Source organism: Astatotilapia calliptera, chromosome 13, assembly GCF_964374335.1.
Source record: "Astatotilapia calliptera chromosome 13, fAstCal68.1, whole genome shotgun sequence".
Taxonomy (NCBI): Eukaryota; Metazoa; Chordata; class Actinopteri; order Cichliformes; family Cichlidae; genus Astatotilapia; species Astatotilapia calliptera.
In genome coordinates, this window is record NC_137434.1 from 31,083,379 (window position 1) to 31,097,557 (window position 14,179).

The window sequence follows — 14,179 nt, forward strand, 5'->3', positions numbered from 1 at the left end:
CAAACGTGCACCAACTTCATTATTTGAAACCTTTGGTCATGTTCTTTGATGGGTTTTTCGCTTTTATAGTGAAAAGACCTCAGAAAGAAGAGATCAAGGCTGGACCAAGGAAACGACAGGGAATGGCCTGAGGGCCAACCTGCACCTGCATGAACCTTTCAGCAGGTGAGTCACCTGAGCTAGAGGTGCCGTTTGATATGTATATGAAACAGTGGAACAGGAAGTATAAGACAGGAAATAAAGAAAAGCACAGTTAGTTTGTGCTCCTTTAAAAAAAAAACTGAGTAGATTTTAGGTCTCAAAGAAGGGTCGCCTCTCATATCCAATCAGGCTTGAAGTGCCACTTTCTAGCCCCGCCCCTTATCCAACTGAGGTCATTTCTGTCTCCAGAAAAGCGGAAATGTTCAACTTTTACAAAAATTATTTAAAATGATTTGTAATCATTTAACATCCAACGTCTGCAAAATAATGGAGAGAATGATAAATGAAAGATTAGTGTTCTATGTAGAAAAGAAAGGATATTTGGCTCAGTATCAGAGTGGTTTCAGAAGAGGGAGGGGCACAATGGATCCAGCTTTATGTTTAAAACATGAGATATTAAGGCACAAGTAAGGAGAGTGTGCTGGCGGTCTTTTTTGATATAGAGAAAGTGTATGATATATGATATGATATGATGTGGAGGGAAGGTCTATTAATAAAAATGAGGGAAATGGGTATAAATGGTCGAATGTTCAGATGGATTAAGGATTTTTTGGAAGGCCGAGGAATAATAGTGAGGATTGGGAGGAATTATTCGGAGAGTTTGCCAATAGAAAATGGAACGTGAGAAGGAAGCATAGTTAGCCCGTTATTGTTTCCACTGCTGATTAATGATGCGTTTAAGAACATAGAGGGTGGGATGGGGTTTTCACTTTTTGCAGACGATGGGGCGATGTGGGCACGAGGACGACGGTTAGACTTTTTGGTAAAGAAAGTACAGGCGGCAATCACAGAAATAGAACATGGTCATATAAACGGGGTTTTAAATTCTCAGCTGATAAGAATAAATAATGGTTTTTACAAGAAAAAGAGTTGGTGTTGACATCAGGGTCAGGTTATATGGACAAGCATTAGAAAGGGTAAAACAATTTAAGTTTTGGGGTTGTGGTTTGATGAAAGGGTGACATGGACTGTACATATTCAGAAAATAATAGACAAATGCAAGAAAGTGTTGAATATAATGAGGTGCTTAGTGGGAACTGACTGGGGGGCTGATAGGAAATCTTTAAAAGCTTTATATACTGGGTTAATTAGGTCAGTATTGGATTATGGGTGTGTAGTATATAATTCTGCTGCCAGAACAAGTCTTCGTAAGTTGGATAGTATCTAATATCAGGCACTAAGACTTTGCTCAGGCGCATTCAAAACAACATCTGCAGCAGCACTACAGGTTGAAATGGGGTAAATGCCATTACAACTAAGAAGAGAGCAACTGACATTGAATTACTGGGCAAGTTTACAAGGACATGGTCAGGAACATCCGACAAAAACTGTTTTCCAACCGTGCTGGGAAAAAGAGAAAACGCAATTGAAAAGCTTTGGGTGGACAGTGGGACAGAAAGCAATTTAATATCAAGGTAGGGAGTGTGAAATGGCTTCAGTATTGTTAGCAGTCCAGTGGATTGAAGAAACAAAACCACTAAGATCTGTGATATGTTCAGACTCGAGCTCGTCACTGGCCAGTCTGCAAGACTGTCACTCAGACTGCAGACTGACATTCTGATAGAGATCCAGCAAACATTGTTCAGACTTGTTATGATGGGGCTTATGGTCACATTCTTATGGGTACCAGCGCATCATGGAGTTGTAGGAAATGAAACAGATAGGACAGCAAAAGTCGCAACAAGGAGACCGATGGTAGGTATGGATATTAGTGTGAGTAGGACGGAGATCAAGAGTAGAATACGATACAAAATGAAGGAAAGGTGGTGAAAGCAATGGGAGGAGGAGAGGAAAGGGCGATGGTTTTATAAAATCCAAAGGAAGGTGGGGGGAAATGAGAAGTACAGGAAGAACCAGGAGAGAGGAGACGATTATATCTCGACTGAGATTCGGACACACTGGTTTAAATAGCACATTGTTTTAATAGGTAAACACTGTACAGGGGAGTGTGGCTGCAGCAGGGAACAGGAAACAATAGAACATGTTTTATTGACTTGTCAGAGGTTTGATATTGAAAGGAGACAACTGATCAAAAAGCTGGACGATATGGACGTGAAGTTGGCCTTGATTGATTTGTTTCGCAGCACCTCTGTAAGTGAAAGTTATCGGGCTGTATTTTGGTTTTTAAGGCAGACCCATTTGTTCGAGAGGCTTTAAAACATTTTTTTGTCATGTTGGTCCAACTCCACACCAGTTGGTGGCGGTAATGCACCATTTTGCTGTTTGCCAGCCGCCAGTAAACCCTATACAGAAGAAGAATTTGTAATAATGGCAGCTTGACTTCTGGAGTGCATCTCTTAATGTTTGGGTAAGTCGTGTTTTGCTTCTTTTGCTTTTTTCCAGGTGCTTCCTGTAGACAGGCAGGTAATTAGCATGAGGCTAGCTGTGAGGAGGCCCTGCCAGGAGGTCTCCATTTCCAGCTTTTAGGGGATTGCTTTGATGGCATTTTCTAAGAGGCGGATCTCTGTGACCTGGAAGGGAAAGTTGGAGGTGGCTGAGGATCCTCCAGCGTGCACGCAGGCCTGGCAGGTGGATTGATTTGCTGAACAAGTAGCTGCTTACATTACTCATTTAGCATTAACTTAGCTTTGATAGCCAGTGTTAGCTTAACCCTCTGATTAACTTGTGGTTCACTTCAACCACCCTGTGATTTTTAGTTGCCTGATCACCTGTCCAGGTGTTTTTTCGGTGCCAGAATTTGCTTGTGTCTGATCTCAGCTGTGGTCAGAGCAGCTGATCTTACCTTTTAAACTTCATCTGTAGTTGTGAATTACTGTTTCTTATGAAACAGCTGATTCTCCCCCCACACACACACACACACCTTTTTGTTTGTTTGAGGTCTGACTGGATCTTTTTACTGTGTTTATTTTTATGCTAAGGTTTAATGGAGGTTTCTCATCTTCACCTGGTTTGTAGAATAGAAGAAGAGTCCTGGGATAGGATTTCCCCTCTGCAACAAAACAAGGCTTCATCACTGTAAGTACCTGCATTAAATATTTTGTCTGCAGTACCTTCACATGTATGCTGCTCAAAGAGCTTCATACAACCAAAGGAAGGAGATCGAGCACACAAGTTGTGAACTGAGCTCCTCTGAGGGGAGTCTGGACTCTCTCGTCCCTCCTTAGAACCAGCTAAGTTTATGAGGTGGGTTAGGTACTAGAGCAGGGCGATATGACCAAAAATATTTATCACGATATATATTTGAAAATTTGTGATAACGATATAACTGACGATATAATTGACACTAGACAAAATACTTTACAACTCCTCAACTTTATTAGTGCAAAAAACCCATCAATGTATTTCCACTGAAACAAGCAGCTGTTTTTTATCTGCATTAAAGTTATATAAACTTTAACAGTGCAAATTCCTCACTGACAGTTTAACCAAAAGGCATTTCCAGTGGAAACTGGCCGACACATCCTCAGCATAACCAAGTATAATATCCACAGAACTTAAAAAGAGGTTAAACACACACAATACGGTAATATTATGTTGAAGTACAGTACGTATCACTCCGCGAGGCTCCGCCTACGATAGCTGTAATGCTCCGACAATCCATGAAGCGGTGCGGCTTCGTAGCTTAGCAAAGTCGTACTGAAACATCTGACAGATTTTCGAGTGCCGTGCACATAAAATCGTCTCGAGGTCAGTAAACACAACCAGAGTTCATACATAAGGCGCACGGGATTATAAGGGGCTCTGTCGACTGTCAGAAAAATCAAAGGATTGATTTTAAGTGCGCCGTATTTTCCAAACAACACGGTAATAACGGCGGCCCGCTAGCATGCTCTACCAAAAATTGTGCTTTGTTGTGTATCTGACGGACGAAAGCTAAAGCAGTTCCACCAGTGAAGCTGCAGCATTTTTACAAACCAGTTCTGGTTCATCGTTTCATTCAACGATCCACTTTCGCTCTTCTCATTCTGCGTCGCTGCCATGTGCGTATGTAAACAAAGGAACTGCGCATGCGCATTTTACCCATATTCTATCGCCATATTTCATTTTCCTATCGTTGCCCAAAATTACACCGGTATTACCGTGAACGGTATGATATGGCCCAGCCCTATTAGGTACCATCTCCTAAATTGCCCACAGGTGTGAATGTGAATGGTTGATTGTAACTATGTTAAACAGTAACCAATGAAGTGTAAGTTTACTCTACTAATGCAGATGAGGAGCTCTGGTGCGTGAGGGAGTCACCTGTTTGGCAGATTCAGTTGTTCATTTGCACAACTAGATGTTTAAACGTTGCTGCTGTTTCCAGCCCACATCAGAAATACGAGCAGGTTAGACAGATTCTAATTTTACTGGATCTATGATTTTACATCACGCCACCACTACTGTGACTGCAGACCCACAGATCACAGTCCTGCAGAACTTTGATGGGGACAATAACATTAAACACCATCCAAATGCCTGTGATGAGTTTTTAGGGACATCTGTGAACTGAAGCTGCAGAAATAAACCCCAAACTAGCAATGCACAAGTTTAACCAGTGGGAGAAAACAAAGATTGCTCTCTCAACAACAATCTGTGTAACTACAGTCCAAAGAGAGAGCTTACATAACCCGACCACCTCAGACAGTTTGAGAACAAAACGAGGTGTATTATGGGACGGTGAAGACATGATGAGGTCAACTGGACAAGAATCTCATCAGTGCAGATCCAATTTAGGCGCTCAGATGGTGGATGGTGACCTTACAGCAGCGGGGTTATGGCTGGAGGGCTTCCAGTTCAGACTTCCACCCCTCCTGTTAGTCTTTGAGGGAAACCAGAACGCTGGGCCGCTTTACTGCTTTATTACTGGTAGACTTGCTCTGCAGGGCCACCACATTTTATATAATTTGGTGAATTATTCTTATTAATTATAATTATCGTCATTCTCTTCTTCTCACGGTTTTTTATCAGCACCATTCATGTGCGTTATGTATTCAGCATGTCTTAAAGCTGTAAGCACAGAGGGATGCTGTATAGTTTAATTTTTGCTTGATGCAATGTGCATAAAGTTAAAAGATTAAAACTAATTAGGGCTGCCACAAATTATTATTTTGATAGTCGACTAGTCACTGATTATTTTTGCGATTAGCCGACTAATCAGATCATCATCCATTGGACGTTAAACGTACAGCTTATTGCAGCATCTGCTCTTATATAACTATCATTAGCTTACAGCTTCAAGTGTTTAAGGTATGTGCTAACTAAAAATAAAGACAAGATGATAGTTTATTACATTTTAATGAAATCTGCAGATTGTTTCGGTGAAGTTTAATAAACTCCTTGCTATCTAAAATATAACGGGACACCGGAGTAAATTCTCGAGCATCTCACACTTCTGATAATCAGCTGTCTGCTTGAAGTTTATTCAGCTGTGTAAAAACTATAACTTTAATCTCAGCCAAACCGATTTACTCAGGAACAAATAAAATACTGAAAAAAGACAAACAATAACATTTTTAAGTTATCTAAGTGACTTATACAGTGGGGCAAAAAAGTATTTAGTCAGCCACCGATTGTGCAAGTTCCCCCACTTAAAATGATGACAGAGGTCAGTAATTTGCACCAGAGGTACACTTCAACTGTGAGAGACAGAATGTGAAAAAAAAATCCATGAATCCACATGGTAGGATTTGTAAAGAATTTATTCGTAAATTAGGGTGGAAAATAAGTATTTGGTCACCTCAAACAAGGAAAATCTCTGGCTCTCACAGACCTGTAACGTCTTCTGTAAGAAGCTTTTCTGTCCCCCACTCGTTACCTGTATGAATGGCACCTGTTTGAACTCATCATCTGTATAAAAGACACCTGTCCACAGCCTCAAACATTCAGACTCCAAACTCCGCCATGGCCAAGACCAAAGAGCTTTCGAAGGACACCAGGAAAAGTATTGTAGACCTGCACCAGACTGGGAAGAGTGAATCTACAATAGGCAAGCAGCTTGGTGTGAAAAAATCAACTGTGGGAGCAATCATCAGAAAATGGAAGACATATAAGACCACTGATAATCTCCCTCCCTTGATCCAAAACACACCGCCCGGGCAACAAAGGAGTGGCTCCGTAAGAAGCATTTGAAAGTCCTGGAGTGGCCTAGCCAGTCTCCAGACCTCAACCCCATAGAAAATCTGTGGCGGGAGTTGAAAGTCCGTGTTGCTCGGCGACAGCCCCAAAACATCACTGCTCTCGAGAAGATCTGCATGGAGGAATGGGCCAAAATACCAGCTACTGTGTGTGCAAACCTGGTAAAGACCTATAGTAAACGTTTGACCTCTGTTATTGCCAACAAAGGTTATGTTACAAAGTATTGAGTTGTATTTTTGTTATTGACCAAATACTTATTGGTAAATCAGGGTGGAAAATAAATTCTTTACAAATCCTACCATGTGGATTCATGGATTTATTTTTCACATTCTGTCTCTCACAGTTGAAGTGTACCTCTGGTGCAAATTACTGACCTCTGTCATCATTTTAGGTGGGGGAACTTGCACAATCGGTGGCTGACTAAATACTTTTTTGCCCCACTGTATATCATGTTTAACCTGAGTAGCGAAAGACGGCGGTGGGTTTGAAAACGATTTGCCGGGAGTCCGGTGTTCTCACGGCTCTAGTGAGCCTAGCCCCCGGCTCGCTATCAAGCTAGTGGGTAACAGACGTCTCCGAAAACGTCGGACCGCTTTTGAAAATATGTAGTGTCTTGATAAACTGAGCAGATATTTGAGGTTTACACAGCTACATTCTCGCCTGAAAATATGTTAAACGTTTATTTTGTGACCCAGAAAGAATAATAAGAGTAATATTAAAACTAACTAGCTGCCGCCATTGTTGGAAACTGAGCTGGGCTGCGCTATGAATTCTGGGACACAGCTTCTTCTTCTTCTTCTTCGGGGTTTAACAGCAGCTGGCATTGTCACTACCCGATCCGTACCGGAAACCCGATCGGTACCCCGCATGCGCAAATCTTACGTCACTTCCTCTCTTTGCCAACATTGCGACATTCAATATATTTGAATGATACGGTTAGCGCCCAGTTAGCTCCTAGCATTTCCCAACAGCTCTGCCTCCTTTTCGACTACCGGGACATTTAAACAATGGATAATCCATATCCGCAACAAATTTTTGCTTTTCTCCTCAACAGAAAGCGTTCCCCGATTGAACAACAGCGCCGTAAAATAAGAAGAATGGCGCCTAATTACAGAGTTAATAATACAGACTTTATAATATGTCACGTGAAGATTCAGCAGCCAGATGAAGTGTTTACTGGCAATTGACAGTGATAGCGGACATCATCATCACTATTCCAGTCAATCCTCTCCACACAGACGAGCATAAACACACTCGACTATCACTAAATCAAATTTAACACACGTTTGTAATGACGCTAATTCAGTTTACAATAAGGTTCATTCGCTCAGTCAGCAGGTGGCGGTATCCTCGTACACTGGGGAGTACACTGCCATTAAACGAACAGAAGAAGAAGAAAACCCCTGCACATGTGCGGTACGGATTGGGTAGACCCGATCTGTCACTATCTTTTTATTTTTTTGTTTTTGTCTACATTATATTAAATGTTTCATTATCGGAAACATTTTAAGAGATACTTGTTATTCTTAACATCTTAACAGATACTCTGACCTGTAACTATCGTAAAACGCTTCGACCGGAAGTAGACACCTTTCGCGCATGCGGGGTACCGATCGGGTTTCCGGTACAGATCGGGTAGTGACAGGCATCCTTGTACATGCAGTGCTGCCATCTTCTGTTTCAGTCCGTTATTACACTCTTAAATCCTGCTACTTGTTCCTGCGTCTTTTGGGATCTTACAAAGCTTCAAACGACGCGTCGACTATTAAATTAGTCGTCGACGATTGTCGACTAATCGTGGCAGCCTTAAAACTAATACAACAAGTTTTAAAAAGAGACTTTTCCATTTGATTCAGTTTTATATGATGCAGAAAAAGTAGAATTGGGCTAAAAGCTCTTTGGCTTTATTACGCATTCAGGTTGTGTATCGTGTTTTTAAAAAGTAACTAAGTAACTAATTATTTTGAAAATATGTAATCAGTAAAGTAACTGGATTACTTTCTTGGTGAAGTAATCAGTAACTAATTACTATTTTCAAGTAACCAACACTGGTTGTGCTGTCTTCGTATTAGCTTCACTGTAGCGCTGTAGATGGTGCCCACTGTAAGCTAGCCCAGCATCACTAACCCTCATAAGTCTTCTTCTTCATGGACGTCAGGATATCAAACCTAACCCCCTAACAGCTGGAAGAACAGCCTGATGTACTGCTCAGTTTATTGGAGCTGAAATAATTTAGGCAGTTTTTTAACTCTCAGTGAGCCTCAGTGTTTGATTTTTGGGACTTGCAGCTCCAGATTCTCGTACTAACATTACTCCAGGGAAAACTTTCCTCCCGAACATCGTGCGTCGATTTTGCTCCCACGAACTGGCCTGCTTCTGCTTCTGCAGAGCTGTTTTGTGGTCCTCTCACGAGCGTCGCCCTCCTGCTGCTGCTGTTCCTGAACATTTTCCTCGTTGCAGATGGTTTCGGGCTCGTAACCCCGGCTCTCAGCTCACCATGGGTGTTCGGGCTAGCAGTGGATGTGAACTCTTGGGGAAACGCCGGGCATGATTAGGCCATGTTTTTCTGCTGTCATTAGAACACAGTGGAGATACTCAGCTTAATGGGGAGACACATCGGAGCTAATTGCCTCAATTTGGATGAAGCCCTGTGACAGCTCGCTGGTGAGGAAGGGCACACACAAGGTCAATTGTCCTGCGCCTGAATGCTAAACTCATTTCTGATGTGTTATGATTGACCAAGTAGACATTAATGAACAAGGAAGGGTCATTATTTCAGGGTTCAGGGAGTACAGAAACCGCGGCCAAGCACAAGAAGCCCGTTTTCCGCCTCGTTGCTTCCAGCTCGCCGACCAAAATCATATCATTTCAACTTTCGTCATCCCAACGTCAGTCCTTGTCATTTGGAAAATGACCTGCGATAAAGTGATTCCCAGGGCTCTCCATCTGTCCCTCTAGTGAATCATCAGTAAATCACACGGTGGAATCAAAAGCCGAACAGTGAACTGCGACCTTTTGAGCACAGTGGCAGGTTGTACTGCCAGCTCCAACAGATGGCGGGCAGTGACGAAGAAAGGCCCTCTCAAAGACGCAAGCGCGTGCGGTGTTTACGTAAATACATAAGCACGTTACAGTTAACAAAAATCACATGAAATCCCATGATCCCCCCACGATTCCCCCAGAGAGGAACGGTGACCTGAAGCAGAACAACACGAGCGCAGAGCTCGACGTGACGCCGGTGTGGCTGTACGTACAGTACGCTCTCAATGAATTACTGACGGACTTTGGTCCATGTAGAGGGAGGAGGAAAGTTTAAGGACAGAAACATTACGTTCATTTTATTATTGAGCAGGCCACGATGGCGCTTCACTACTTGAACTTTGAACGTCATACATTTAATGTAGTTCAAAGCATCTTTGTAAAAGTTGATTTTCCTTCTCTTTGCTTATAATTCAAATGAAAAATAAATGGAAGAAAGACGTGTACATGAACAGACTGCCGCTCTGTCCTGACGCCGGATGATTTTAGCCGTAAACCTCGTCTTGCACTGAGAACCAGCCTGACTCACTTTATGGCAGCGACGGTCAGAGCTGACGGCTGAATGTGAGTCGAGCGATCCACAGACGACTCCGGGGCCCTGCAGCAACCTGCTGCTGAAACAGATGCAGTCAAACTTTGTCTCTTTGTGAAGTTGTTCACTTTGCCTAAATGATCCTTCCACTGCAACTGTTACATTTTAAAGGAAAAAACGTAATTTTATGTTATCTCTGTTTGATCTTTTGACGTCTACTCTGATCTCGGACCATCCAGGTATCAAAAAGTAATCGTGCACGTCCAGTAATTGGTCATATTTTTTATTTTCTTTCCCAATAAGCTGTTGACAGTACTTTGCTGTCCTGCTGCTCTGTTACAGCAAACATTTTGTTTGGTTGAGACATAATGTGATGAAAGAAACACATTCATGTCTCTGAGTATCCACATTTCTTCATCATCATCATCATCATCATCATCATCATCATCATCATCATCCCACCCTGACCTGCCAGGCTGAGCTCTAAATGTGAACCGAGGGGGGAGAAAATACTGTGATGTTTTTAATATCATTTTTCTTTTTCTTATGTTTAACTAAAGGTGAAATACTATCATATATGAAGTGAACATAAACACATTAGAATATAGAAACTTACAAGTTATGATTTAAAAAATCATGAAATGTACTGGAAACCATACAGATTCAGAAATCAGCTGTTCTAATAGTCATATTTGGATTCAGCACATTTTATCTGTGAAGCAGGCGACGTCGGTCTGATGCTTCCACAGATTCATTTCCTCTTTTGTTTTTGTTGACAGAAGGCAAGTTTAGAAAAGTTTGTAAAGTTATAAAAGTAATTATTTCACCGTTTTTTAGCTCACGTGGATGAAGGATGTCAGCTTTATATTTTTTCTCAGGCCATGTTAAAGACTAACAAAGGAATAAAGTAATGAGCAGTGTACTGGATTACTTCTGACAGGCCACTGTAATGCATTACTTTTGTTGAGTAGCAGCTTCAATGCTGTAATTCAGCAGTAACATCTGGACCTCTGGGTGTCACAGTTTAACACAGAGTAACATTAAGCACCTTTTTTTTCCTGGTTAAAGTTTTGAATAATAATAACAATAATAGTAATAATTTTATTTATAGGCACCTTTAAAGACCCTCAAGGTCAGAGTACAGTAGTGCAACCAAATAAAAACATAAGGTAAACGAGTATGAAAGTATAAAAGCTAAAGAAGGTCAAACTGGACTAAGACTGAGTCATGATGAAGGGGATGCAGTTATGAACAGATGGGTTTGAAGATGTGATTTAAAAGTAGAGAGTTTGTGATCCGGAGGTCTGGTGGAAGTGGATTCCAAAGTCTCGGGCAGAACAACTAAAGGCTCTGAGTCCTGTGGTAGTCAGGCGAGCAGGTGGAACAGACAGAGGGGAAGCTGAAGAAGAGTGTACGAGGGGGTGAGTACGTAAGACGAGATCAGATATAAGTGCTTTGAGTGCGAGGCACGGTGCAGACGCTGTGATCCTGTTTCACGTTGCAGCAGCGTCGTTTCTAGGCTGCTGCGGGCGCCCTGCATTGGTTGTGACATGTTCCAGCAGTGCCATCATCACAGCCCTGTAACTGTAACTGTCCATACTGACGCAGAGCCACGCCCGAATTACTGCCGTCAACTGCATCAGTGCCCAAGTTTAAAGATGTGTTTGACACACTGCTCCATCCTGCAGAAGTTCACAGTATCTGTATCAGTACTGGCCCAGTGTTTGCTTGGTTTTGGATTGATACCAAGCTTTGCAGTCTCGCATATCGCTGCTGTGAATCTCTGAGCTCCGGCTCTAAGAGACAGACTCACCTCTGCTCACCTGTCTCCAACCCAATAACAGATGGGTCACGAGTTTGAGTCCCTGTTCCATCAGATGTCCAGACAAAAATGCACATAATGAACCAAAAACAAATATTTAAAGCTTTTTGCTGGTCCGTGTGGCACAGTAGCGTGACCTGCAGCAGGAACCAACATCTGCACATCACACAGGCCAAAACCTGTCGGCCTTTTTGTGCACCAAAGTATCTTTACTACTGTAAAGAGCAGCCCTACTGTACTGAAGATGAAAATAATCAGACTTAAGTTAAAATCCACTGAAACGAAACGTAAAGTCTTAGTAAATGTTTCAACCAAAACATCTGTTAAGGAGAAAAATGGATAAGAAGCTTTTATTGTCACATTGTCAGTCTTCTCATTCAGCGCAGCTCTCCCATAAAGAAACACAAGAATACTATAAATAACAAGAAAGAGCTGGGTGGAGGTGCAGAGACGTGGGAGGAGGATGGGGTGCGTGCCGTCATCCCAGACACACTGGAGACACTTTAACAAAGAAACAACACGCTAATGACCTCCGTCACACAAAAACACACCAGTCCTTCAGATCACATCACATCATGTTTCCCTGATACAGGAAAGCTCGCCGGAGCTGTTTTTACTCACATCCTTCAGTCCCGGCAAGGATACAAGAAAATCACAAACATCAGTGTGAAAAAATGATCATGAAGACAAAAATCATGGAAACAGCTGAAAAAGCTTCAACTAAAATCAAAGCAATAACATATTTATTCCAGAGTAATGCACCAAAACGTTTAAGACAGAATAACAAAACTGCAAACAACTGAGAGGAATGTGTTCGTCGTTAACCTACCGTGTCCTGAAATGTGGTGTTATTGATAACTGTGTTGATACTTTGATTCAACACAGTTATCAATAACTGTTAAATGAGTAAATCATCTTTTCACTGCCGCCATCCCCGCTGCTCATCGACCGATGAGTCATCAGTGTAGACACGAGCTTATAAAAGGGGCGGAGCTTGTAACCGTAACCCTCTTACTGTCCTCACTTGAGGGTCTGGAGGATCCCAGAGGTCTGATTGGTCAGTAGGTGGTGGGTTTGTGAATCAAAGCAATAATAATTTCAAGTGAGTTTTCATTTTATTGAAACACATTTATGGCTTTATTATTGAAATAAAAGCGTTTTCCAGTAAAAAGCACTGAATATTAAACTAAGCATCAGATCTGATAAATGGTTAAATGAGCACATGAGGTGTTTTAAGTTTTACTAATTTATCAAATTTACATTAAAAAAAAGTCTAATTTATTGAATTAAAGTTGCTTAAAAATAAACTCTCACACACACAAAGTTTTCCTTGTACTCTGAGCAGAGCATCACTCTGCACTTTGCTGTCTGTGCTGACAGCCGTCACTCCACCTGGACTCTACTGGCTTTCCTCATTTCTCTAATTTGTGCTTCCTGAGTGTGACCCGGAAATCCGAGTACGGCATGTCAGAGGACGTCTCAATTCCCAAAATGTGTGTGGGGGACAGAGACGGGAGGAGGAGGAGGGTGTTTGTGGAACAACAAATGCAAAAGTTTACCCTCATAGTAAGAATATTTTCCCAGCATGTACATGAATGAATCTGACGCTTTAAAAATAATTTTGCAGCACTTTTTAACCTGCATAACTTCATAAGTACAGCTGATTAAAAACCACAACCAATCAATTTTATACACTTAGAAAATCTGTAAATGTACGAACTGGGAAAACATTCACATCATGAAGGTCATGTTATTAAATATGTGATGCTCATGTAAAGTCCAGATTAACTGGAAACAGTTTAATAAATTCAAAATGTGTCGGGAACTCAAAATATTCGAGTAAAAAGCTGTTTCTGTAATATTTAACACAACTTAATCTATATAAATACTCTGAGTATTCAAGTTCCTTTGTTACTGTTAATATTACGACTAATAATAATTGACTCTTAAAGGCAGTTATTAAGGTTTTTTAGGAATAATTTGGTAACTTAACAATATAAATGTATAAATTATGAATGTGTACTTTTATTATTACTGGTATAACAAATATCAGCATTTCACATCACAGTTCCCGATCATCTAAACAATCACAACAGCAAAAAGCATGGAACACAAATGAATTTCAGGTATTATTAATTATCATCAGAATGAGACATGAATATGAATTGTGATTGTCATTAAAGGCTATGAGGAGTTACAGTAAAGTAGGGAAATAAATATGCAAATTTGACTTAAGGGATGATTATTTTGTGCCATGCTGTTAGAGTAAAATATCTATATTTAATCGATTAATAGAAAAGTTTTCCAAAAATGACAGAAAAAAATCTGCCACAAAAACTAATAAAACTGGATGGAGGAGCAAAGAATTGGGGGGGGGGCAGAGTTTGGGTCCACGCTGCCCTTTTCCACCCTCGAACACCACTGGTGGCAGATTCAACTGCTGTAGCTGCTAGCCAATCACCTCTCGCCATTTGCCCTGTCACCCTGCATCATCATAGGGGTCAAAG